At 44.2% G+C, this 11676-nt stretch overlaps 1 long non-coding RNA gene across 1 annotated transcript; it reads left to right on the top strand.

Moving 5' to 3' along the window:
• Positions 1-1034: 1034 nt before the first annotated feature.
• LOC132647827 (uncharacterized) lies at positions 1035-2734 on the top strand. Its single transcript, XR_009586218.1, has 3 exons — positions 1035-1336; positions 1814-1924; positions 2346-2734. It is a non-coding gene; the product is annotated as an uncharacterized LOC132647827 (long non-coding RNA).
• The last annotated feature ends 8942 nt before the right edge of the window (positions 2735-11676 follow it).

Genomic DNA, 11676 nt, shown 5'->3' with positions numbered 1-11676 from the left:
GGAGGAAGGTTGGTCTGATCTAGTTTAGCGTTTCTTCCGTTCTTTTTCTTGAACGCTGTGAATGGAGTTCAGGCAATTCACGGGGGTATCGCCCTGGAAAACTGCTGTCTGCCAAGATACTGCACAGGGTGACATTCACTGCCGTGACTTGAACACAGAAGGATCTGGCACCGGTCCTGTTGGCAGGAGGAGGCTTTTTATTCTTCCTTCTCTCCTTTGCCTGGGGCATGGCACACACCCAAGTCCCCTCTGGAATCAGGCATGCAGTAAGCAAGGATAAGAGAAAGGGGTCTTTTGTCACGCCAGACCCTCATCCACCAGCAGGGACTAGAAACTCTTGAAAATTCTTCTATTCCAGGCCAGGAAAGAAATAAGGAGATGCAGATGGAATGGAGTGATTGACAGCCTAGACCGGAAACTAAGGCGGGGAAGGGCTGAGATCAGAGATCTGGGAGCAGAGCAATTTAAAACACTAAGAGGTGCAAAGGAACAAAAAGCTTCCCATACAGGGGAGGGGCTCCTAGGACCCTGGGAAAGAGGTGCCAGTGTGGGTGGCCTTGGGAGCTGAGAACAAAGGGCAGGCGGGGGTGGAGCCCTGGGAAGGAGAGCTGCCGTTAGGATTCGAGCAGATGGTTAGAGCAGGAAGTTACTGTTCAGAACATTCTTCTGGACGTGTCATTGCATGCGATTGATCAGCTCTGCTTTGTCTGCATCCAGAGGGAAGCTCTGGCTTGCAGAGGACAGGCGCAGTAACCAAAGCCCCAGAAAGGAGAGGGTGACTCCAAGGCCGAGGTACGGATCTCAGAATGAGAGAGGCAGCGCTCCGCTGCAGTGTTCCATTACCTCCTGGTAGGCCAGGCAGGAGAAATCAAATGATGGCCCATGGATGCAGATGAAGAGGTAGCCTACTGCATCTGCTAGAGGCGGCCTACACAAAAACGCTGTCCTTGTTTACCGTGTTTAAAGGACTCCAGGGCTTCTTACAGCTTAAAATTTCCTCCTTGTATTTGTTTAGGACACTGAAACTATCTGCATTCGAATTCCCTGGGGATGTGAAGTGTCCAGATATTATCAGGCTTTGAAGAATCAATGTCTTGAGCGATGTCCTGGAACCGACAATTTGTTGTTGTTGTTTGTTTGTTTTGAAGACAGTATTTCTCTGTATAGCCTTGGCTGTCCTGGACTCGCTTTTGTAGACTAGGTTGGCCTCAAACTCACCCGAGTTCTGGAGCCTGCCTCTGCCTCCCCGAGTCCTGGGATTACAGGCGTACACCATCTGGCCCGGAATCAGCAATTTTAACAAACTCTGCACAGAATTTATGGACCCTGAATACAGGTACATGCTAATCATTCAGTTCCTTTCTGGTCTTTGCATGGAGCACATTTATTTAATTAGGTTTACCCAGCTGTATTTAGGATCTGAGGTCCGAAAAGCCAGTCATTCATCTCTTTCCCCCTTTGGGAATTTGTGCCTATTAAGTTGTCAATATAAGAGAGAAAATGGAAATCTAAGTGTTGGCTTTATTTCTGCTCTCTTCAACTGATAATTAGACCTCCCATCTCATTAGAAATCACACGAGAGCCTGCACTGGCCTGAAGCTGGAGAATGGGAATGAAGCCCTGCCAATAAGGTTTCTGCAGGGAAATGGAGGTAAAGTCAGGTGTCAATGAGCAGATACAGAGGAAATAAGAGACAAGAACTTGGGTAATTCTTGAACATGATCTGTTAGCTACTTTTCTGTTACTATCATAAAACACCAGAACCAAAACAACTTAAAGAAAAAAAATAGTTTATCTTGGTTCATGGTTCCAGAGGGTGAGAGTCCATCAAAGGAAAGTGAAGGCATGCAGCAGGATCAGGAAGCTGAGAGCTCACCTCGTCATCTACATTCCAGAAGCAGAAAGAGTGGACTGCACATGAGAGGTGAGGCTTTAAACTCTCAGATCCCATCCTTAGCAATGTATTTCCACCAAGGCTGTATCACCTCCCAGAACAGCACCACCTACTGGAGACCAATTGTTCAAACACCTGAACCTATGGGGGACATTCTCATTTCAAACCACCACACATGATAACTGTCTGGCCGACAGGGTGACCTCCCGGGTCCCTCTCCTTTCTCTGTGTCTCCAGAGGGGTGGAATTTAATGAGTTTCCCTCTAGGATCACATTAGTAGCTCACTTGTGTGAGCTATTCAAAGCAGACTTACATCTGACTCTTCCAGGAAGTTTTGACCTCACTTACCTGGCCCTATTTTTGACTTAGCTTTTTCTCTTCTGCACAGTTTCTGCCATTGTGCCCCACAATAACCTGCACAATAACTTCTGCTTCTTTCTTCCCACAAAGCAACCAGCCAGGTATCAGGAAGACCAGCAGTTTTGGGATCGGGAGAGTAAGGTACAGGCTGGACCTGCATTTCAGACACTTCTTCCTATTCCTCATACTGAAGCTTCCTTATCACTGCAGAGAACTGCAGAAAGATCTTCAGTCAAAGGAGGAGGCCCAGCTGTGCTCATTTACCAGACTCCCCAAACATCTCTGTTGCTGCTTTTGATACTGCCTTTCAGACTTTACAAGGAGAAATGGCTGATGTCAGTCTGAGAAAGTCAGGGTGGCCACACAGTGGAGAGGTCTCTCTCAGGGGACTGCATGCAGCAGTCTGTTGCAGGAGAGATGAAATAGAAGAGTATGAAGAAGAGCTGAGCCAGTGGACAAGTGACATGAGATGAGGCTGAAATGTGGGCAAAGGCACATGCTGATGGATCCCCCTCTATGCCACACTAAAATCTGAGCTCTTTATCCTGTCAATAATGGCTACCAAAGTGGATTCTGTCTATCTCCCATTGGGACTATGCAAGATAAACTACTAGGGTATTTTAAAAGATTATTGATTATTTATATCATTAAGAAAAACAATTATTGATGTACTTGTATTATATTTTTAATCTTAAAAACAATTGGAAATAAATGAAACAATTTTCTGTAGTTGGAGATTTGAAATGTCCTCCTCAAGCTCATGTGTTTGGACACTTTGTCTTCAGCTGGTGTTACCTAGGTTGTGGGACGTATGTGGTTTGCTATGTTGGTAGGATAGAAACAGTTCTCTGATGCTTCCTTGCTAGTCTAAGAATTTCCTCTAAGATTTTATGGACCTCAACATAGGCTGAACTAGAATTTATGTAATTGATGATGAAAATATTTTATCATTAGCATATATAGTGAAGCAAAGTTGGAAATTATTAAAGATATTTTAATACAGGCTGAAGCCTGAAGGTTAAGAGAAAGAGAGGCACTCAGAAGAAAATAAGACGCATCCAAAGCGTGGGATGTGTTTCCCAAGGGGGAAAGACATATCCAAGTTGTAGGTAGATACAGGTTCCTCAAGGAAGAGTAAGCAATTGTCTTAGCCTTAATATATGCCATTTTGATGGCTCTCAGGTTGCATTTCCAAAGGTTGCTAGAAAATCTTTTCCCCTCTTTTTATCTCTTTTTTAAAAATCTCTTTTGATAAGTGAAATAAGTGAGACAGCTCTGACACCACCTTGAATGAAATTATAGTCTGAGAAGGTAAAGCCAAGAGCTAAAGGGTTGGTGAGAGGGGTTAGTACATGTCTCTTTTCCCTGTAAATGGGGTCCCTGGTGAGATTCCTAGAAAATGGTTTTGTGGCTGAGAGAGAAGGAGAGGCCTTGAGCAGTATTACATCTGCTGCCACCACCAAGCCTTCTCTGCCACAGTGGACTGTGTCTTAGGGTTACTTTGCTGTGACGAAACAACTCGGGGAGGAAAGGATTTATTTCTCTTACACTTCCACATTGTAGTCCGTCATTGAAGGAAGTCAGGACAGGAACTCAAACAGGACAGGAACCTGGAGGCAGGAGCTGATGCAGAGGCCATGGAGGGCATGGACGGGTGCTGCTTACTAGCTTGCTCTCCATGGCTTGCTCAGCCTGCTTTCTTATAGAACCCAGGATTACCAGCCCAGGGATGGCACCACTCACAATGGGCTGAACCCTCCCTTATAAATCACTAATTTAGAAAATGTCCCACAGCCAGATCTTATGGGGGCATTTTCTCAATTGATAACTTTCAGATAACTCTAGCTTGTGTTCACTTGAAGTAAGACCAGCCAATACAAAGTTTATTTTTTGAAACAGTGAGCCCAAACAAACCTCTCCTCCTTAGGTTGCATCTGTTGAGTATTTATTTTGTCATGGTAGTGACAAAAATAACTAATACAGATTTCTAAACCACAATGTGCAGGTTGACTTTGGCTTTCCCGTTTATCCTATATATCTAATGTGTCACATATGGAGTGTTAGGAATTCTGAGAGTTAGAGTAGCACACAGAGGCTATGGCTAGTGTCTCTCACCTTTGTTTGCTTTTACCATGTGGCACATGGCCTGGATAAATTTATATTGCCAGGATAAATGGACTTAAAAATTACTTTGTGTCTTACTTAACTTTGCAAAGCAGGCATATGGCTTAGGACAGTCTTCCAAAGAAATCACAGTTTGCTTAAAAACATTTTGCAAAATGGTCTGGGGTACAGACCGCTCACAGCAAATGACTTTTAGCCATATGTAGAAATGTTCAGTCTAACAGTGATAAATTCAAATTAATACTACAAAAATATTATTCCTCACCTATCAGATCTGCAAAAACCCAGAAAATTGGCTCAATATTCTCAATATTTTTTTATTGTGATAAAGACACTGTGACCAAAAGCAACTTGGAGAATAAAGGCTTTATTTGGCTTATATGTCCTGATCATTGTTCAATGTGGAGGGAAGCCAAGGCATGAACTCAAGCAGGGTAGGAACCTAGAAGCAAGAACTGAAGCAGATATACTGGCTTGCTTGACATGGCCTGTTCAGCTTGCTTTCCTATACTGCTCAGGCTCACATACCCACAGAGTGCCGGCTTCTCCCACTGCACTAACTAAGAAAACGCCTTCCAGACTTGCTCCTAGGTAATCTGATAGAGGCACTGAGCATCTTTTTCCCAGATAACTCAAGCTTGTATCAAGTTAACAAAAAAGTTAGCTAACTAGGACAACAAGGCTATAGGGAAACCAACACTTCTATATTCCAGGGGGAATGGTAAATGGTACACCCCTACAGAGAACACTTACTATGCTCTAGCATAGTCAGACAAGCCTTATTATTATTATCAAAGTAGACAGGAAGGAAGATACTAAAGATAACCAGGGTCACATTACGGGAATGCAGAAGCCAACATGAATAGGTTACCATTCTTCATGGCCAGGTAGGGGACAATTTGAGTATCAGTAAGAATCACAAATTCAGAAACTGAAGCTTATAAAATAAGTTCATGAATTTATAATGATACGAAAAATCCTTTGGTTGATGAAATAGAGGAATTATCAAAGAAAGGAAAATGTCAAATCTGACATGTGGACACTACTAGAATCTTTTTTCAGTCATTTACTGAAGATGAAAACAATGAGAATGATTAGAGGTGAAACCAGTCAGAGAAAATATGTAAATTACCAAGACTATCTCTGAGATATACTTAAGGATGATTTTATATATGTATGTACATACGTATATAATAGGATGTTAATGATTAAAAACGTGCTTATAATTATAAAACTAGCTATCCAGAAATTTCTGGTCATGATGGAGTAACCCTGACTAGACTCTAACTCTTGGACTAAAGTGATTAAAAGGCACAGAAAATTCATGGGTTAGTGGCTCTCAGACACTTGAACAGAAACAGTACAGGACAGTGAGCCTCTAAATAATGGAAATGAATAGAGTGGGCCCTATTGTTACCAAGCTTCTCATTCAAGCTTCTCATTTCTGGGCTATTGGATACAGAAGAAATCCCAAAGAGAAGTGGCCGGCACCTTCAACGTGAGTAACAGAGTTGAGGCTTCAGAGACTACAGTGGCTAGAATTCACAGGGTAAATTAGCATGAATTTCACCTTCAGCTCTTCTTTTTTTTTTTTTTTTTCAGCTCTTCTTTTAACTGTTTCTGGTTTTATGTTCATTTATTGATATTACTTTCTTGGTACAACTACAAATGCATATTATTTATAAGCAGAAAAATACAGACATTTCACTATTTTTTTCTGACAAGGATGAATAATTAAAATCTTGGAGCTGGTCATTTTGGCTGATAAAGACTAATTAGGATGTTTTGAATAGAGACATATATTTTAGTCTTTGGTTTGGCTCTTAGACAATTACTTGAAGCAGTGGGGAACCTGGGATGAGATGAAGCTGTTGAATATGCTCTCTCAAAATTTGACGTGATTCAAGAAGTTGTCTATCCATACATTGAGTGACTCAGGAGACTAGATCCAAATGAAAAGCACATGTCATATCTGGGTAATATTCTAAACTAACCACAGTTTCTAAGAGCTTAGACAAAACCACACTTCATGGCTTTGGAAACTGGGGCCCACTGAGATGAACTCTTTATTTGTCTAAAATGACTCAGCTAATTGGATTGTAGTTGCCAGGCAACTGTGTTACTTGCGAGTCTGTGGAGATGCTAACACACATTTCCAGTAGCACTCTTAACTGTGACACCCTCAAGGCTCCCCGTCTGCTCTGCAGTATCTTTGTCACTATATGACATCATAGACCGTAGTACCAGCCAATCCTTTGACATATCCAGTTTTGAATATGATTAAAGCAAGCTAATGCTGTTTTCCTTTTCATAGACAAGGAAATTACTGAACCTTAAAGAATTAAATAAACATGATATTTGAATAGGAAAGACAAAACTCTGACAAACGCTTCTAGAAAGGGATGTTGATTTATCTATGCTATTGGTTGGCATTTCTCCCCAGATAAACATTTTAAACCTCCATGTAATCAACAGAAGAGACAAGGAACCTTCCAATTTCCCCATGAGTATAGCTGAACTGACCCTACTACCCTTCAGGCCTTCCACTTTAGAAACTTGACAAGCTTGTTCCTCCCCCCCCCCAAAGTCTCCTTGGATGCTCCCTGGTCCTGGTCTTGCCACATCTTCCTTATCTGCTTTGAACTTATTTTCTACAGAGTACTGTTATTCTCCTGCCTAAAATAGGAATTCCTGAGTCACCCATTACCAGAAAAACAGAAAAAGTGATGCTGAAATATTTACTAACTGTTATTATTTGGAATTAAATGAAAGGCAGAAGCACAAGGCCATCCTCCACTATCGCATTCAATCCCAAGATAGACAGTAAGGGCTTGTGGGGATGTGCAGAGCAGTGTAGGGTAGGGATGCAGATGGGAGGTGAGGAAGGGAGGCAAGGAGAGGGAAGGAGAGAGCAACAGAGAGGAGAGAAACAGTGAGAGAGACAAAGCCACAAAGAGACAGAGATAGAGAGACTCCTATAATATACTATCCATTTCCAGTGCTACCAGCCAGCCTCGGGTACACACTCTCTTCTCCCCATCACGAAACTCCACTTTCTGACAACTTAAGGAATAGGCTGGGACCACCTGTTTTTGAGATAGGAACTTGGCTTTCTCAAAGGACTGAATCTGAAACAATGATTTATGGAAGAAAAAGGTAGAGAGAGTTTCAAAGAATTCTGGGACAAACTCCAGTCCTCATGGGAATGTAATCAAGCAAACGACACCAGAAGATGCTTAAAGACCATAAATTTATACCAAATAAAAGGTTTAGAAATCATCAACATGAGAAAGTGAAACATTAAAAAAACAGACAGAGAGAGACAGAGAAAAGAAGGAAGGAAGGAAGGAAGGAAGACCAAAGATGAGAAGGTAAAACACCAAGCCCCTCTCAGCCCTCATCAGAAAAGCTTCTTTTCACAGTGGTCTGTGCTTAATACGAAGTCACAAAGTGCAGAGAAGTGACTGCAGAGTTCTCAGCCACAGAGGAAGATCTGCATTATTCCATTCCCGACTGTCCCCACAGCTCAGGCTCAGAAAACATCAAGGAAGAGGTGATGAACAGCTGAGTGAGGCAGGGGCGGACTGCTGAGAATGTGCGGCTTCTGGACGTTCACGCGGGAAGTCGCAGCAGCTGTGGTTTCCTGTACCACACCTAGATCACCTTCATTTTATCTACTAGCAGCCCTCCAGCTAGCAATTCAGACACACCAAAGTGGAGCCACAAAGCGCTGCTTTCAAGTATCAGTTCACTTCCTCCAAGGAGCGGTGTGAACACCAGAGTGAGCTACTGCAAGGGAGACATCGTGTCTACACAGCTGTAGTCCGGTGACTTAGCCTTCTATGTCTTTATGAGTTGCTCGTGTTAAGCTCTCTGCGCTGTTACTGCCTGAATCTGGAATGCCTCCCCAACAGAGCACTCAGCCTCCAGCTTGAAGCTTGGAGCCCTTAGGAGGTGGAGCAGGCCAGTCACTAGGCAACAGACCTTGGTGTCCTCCCTCGTGCTGGTTTGGAGGAATTGAAGAACGTCAGCCCTGGAGTCAGGAGGGTTTACACTAGGTTACAGAGAAAAGCCTGTGAGGCCAGGCGAGGTGTAATAAGGTAGGGTTATCTGCAGCAATAACTCTACAGGCTGTGCATGATTACCTACAGGCTGTGCACGAAACTGCGCTGCTGATGTTTATGTGGCAGAGAAGACTCCAGGGTATCAGAGATACCAGGAGCTCGGGGGACCTGCCAAGAAATGTCTCAGGCACTGAACAGAGGGAAACATGTATGCAACAAATGGCAGGGCTGGAGGAATGGGGCTGCCGAGGGCCGCAGCTTAAACAATGCCACCATGGGCTCCAGAGACTGGACGTGAACGCACAGGACTTCGCTGCTGCTGTGGCTAACTGCCTCATGCTCTCTTGTTGCTCCTCCCTTTTTAGATGGTAGCAAATGCTCTGCACGTGCCGCACTCCCGTGGCTATCGTCATCTGTGATACTGCCCTCCTAAACTCTGGCCACTGTAGAGTAGGTGTATGTACATTTCTTTTCTACCTCCCAGGGACTTACACTGAAAAGTTCGCCCAAGTCTTTAAAGAGACTTTGGACTTTTAAACAGAGTCAGGGCAATTACAGCTACAGAGACTTGTGATGTGGTTTAAATGTATTTTGTGTGAAAGCCAAGAGCCTTTGGGAGACCCGCTGTGGTTAAAAATGTTCTGGTTTGAATCTGTGTTACCCACAGGCTCCTGTTTTGTGTGCACCAACTCGTGTTAGTTTTGCATGTAACCAACTTGTGGCACTAGTTAAAGACTTGTGGAGCCTTTTAGGAGCTGGGGCCTGACTGACAAATGTAGATTACAAGGGGTGTACTAGCCGGGGGAGAGAGGCTCAACCTGGTCTGTGCAAGCATTCTCTGCTTCCTGTCACCTGACTTAGAAGCCTCCATACCACGCTCCCATTGCTATGAACTAAGCCACCATGACTTCCCACCATGTCGGACCCAAATGTTCAAAATTATGGGGCAAAGCAAAGCCTTCCTCCTTTACACTGTTCCTGTCAGGTAACCGAGATGGAAACAGTAATGAGTATATATTACTTCGAAAACAGTGTAAATGACTTCCGTTCTATCCATGATTTCATTGAAGATCATGGAACGCACACTTCATACATAAAGAGAGACCACTCTGTTAATGAAGCTTGGAAGATTTTTTTTTCCACACAAAAGGAGATTCAGTTCTCTCTAGAAAACAGGCCTACAGTGGTTGCTGTTTCACTAAAGGACAACAGAGACAGAGAAGAAACCTCCTCCCTGGAGGCCTCCTCCTCTAATCCTGAGAAGTCAGAGTACAAATCCATTCTGCTTCCTTCAGGCTCACAGAGTGAGGGTTGAGAACCGTCCACAGTGGTGTGCCATCATTTGGGTTCAAGAGGAATGTGCATCACAGGGATGCCACCGGGCCGGGTACCATCGGGTGGCCGGGCAGACGCACCTGCATCTTACAAAGGCTCACCTCTCGGTAGGGAAGGTTCTTAGGGCTGACATCCTGAGTGGCAGGTGTCTCCTCCCATCGATCAAGCCTGTAGGTAATGAGCTGGTTCAGCCAGGATGACAGACAGTGGTCCCCTACCTCAACACCACTGCCTAGAGGGGACCCATACAAGAATAATGCTCATAACGCATAGATCAGAGGCTGCCCGCTTCCCACATACAGTCACACAAGAGAACCCTCCCCCACCTCCCAGCTGAGGGATGGGCACGAGGACAAGGCAGAGGGCACGAGAGCGTGATGGGCACTTAGGGACTTTTAAATCACAAACCCGCTGTAAGCGAAGCTTCAGCTGGACCGGGAGGAGGAGAGATGGATGGAGAGATTGGTTTTTCTCAGCAAGCTAGCAGGAGTGTGAGAAGTGAGATCAAAGCAAGACACGGTAAAGACTGTTCTGCTCAGCTGACAGCGGTTATTTGTGTAATAAGGCAGTTCCCTGTTTATGCCCGCAGCGAGTCAACACGCCTCAATCAAAGTGCTTTCGAAAAGAAAAGAACCGTTGTAAAATCAGCATACCATTCAAGAGAGAGTGCAATCCCAGGCAAAAAAAAAAAAAAAAAAAAAAAAAAGAAAAAAGAAAAAAAAAGGGAATACGGTTTATTTTGATCAAATGTAATTTCCTCAATGAAGAGATCCTCATGAGTGTTAGGCACCAAATGGCATACAATGAAGACTTGTAAAAGATATTTTGAAGGATTACAAGAAGAAAATGTATAACACTGTAAATATAAGAGCCTTTAGTACACACTCAAGCAATTAAAGCTTGATAATGAATCTCCCTACTCACAGCCACGCAGCAGAACCTAGAACCTGCTGACCACTGCTAACAAAATGGCTTCACTGTACATGGGTTACCTACCCGAGTCCTTGAAACCACACGTACAGACTCTAAGTTAGACAAGTAGAGTTTTTAAAGGTGCCATGACTTCCCCATTAAGAGGGACTCAAATGTCTGAAATCATGAGGCAAAACAAACTCTTCCTCCCTTACACGGTTTCTGTCAGGTAACCAGGTAATTAACACATGGATATGGAACTGCAAAGACAATGTAAATCTAAGATCTACCGTGAGCAAGGCCCAAGTCTCGAGAAAGCTGCCCGGCTCAGGTGGGCTCTCAGCTGTCTGTGCTTCCCTGACTCTACTTCTTGGGACGCTGTAACTTAGTAGCCTCTAGAAAAGCAGCTCAGTCTGGTTAAGTACGTCCCTCTTGCTGTGTGACTAGTGGGTAAAGCTTTGAAGGGTGTTCTAATGGGTGGAGAAACAAGGCCTTTGCTGCTCCAGGCAGTTCCTCCCTAACTCGGGCTGCCTCACCACCTGAGTAACAGGATCACAACCCAGAGGGCTTCAGGCAGTTCTCTCTCACTCTCAGGACAGTGTTCTTGCCAGCACACTCTGGCCATTCTCGAGGAGTGCAGACCTTCTGGAGAACTACCCTTCAGGGCTCTAGATTCTGAAAACTGACTTGCCTGAGTGTGCCCCGGGCATAGATGGAACATCTGTGCCTTCCTATACAAGATTGGGGGGGGGGAGGCATCTCAGAAGAGAGGGTAGAAAGAATGAAAGAGCTAGGTAGAAGATGGGGAGGACAGACATGAAATGCTGCCTCTCTTGTACTCATGTCATGGTTGTTGCACTCTTGAACTCACAACAGCCGTGGCTATCTGCACAGGTTCTGCACAAGATGAAGCCGGTAAAGAATTCTAGCAGGAAGTGGGTAGGGTTCCTGAGGCCCTACATCCAGCTGAGGAGTCAATGGATGTC

The sequence above is a fragment of the Meriones unguiculatus genome, chromosome 1 (assembly GCF_030254825.1).
Source record: "Meriones unguiculatus strain TT.TT164.6M chromosome 1, Bangor_MerUng_6.1, whole genome shotgun sequence".
Taxonomy (NCBI): Eukaryota; Metazoa; Chordata; class Mammalia; order Rodentia; family Muridae; genus Meriones; species Meriones unguiculatus.
Note: the sequence above shows the minus strand (reverse complement) of the source record. Positions and strands in the feature narration are given on the sequence as shown.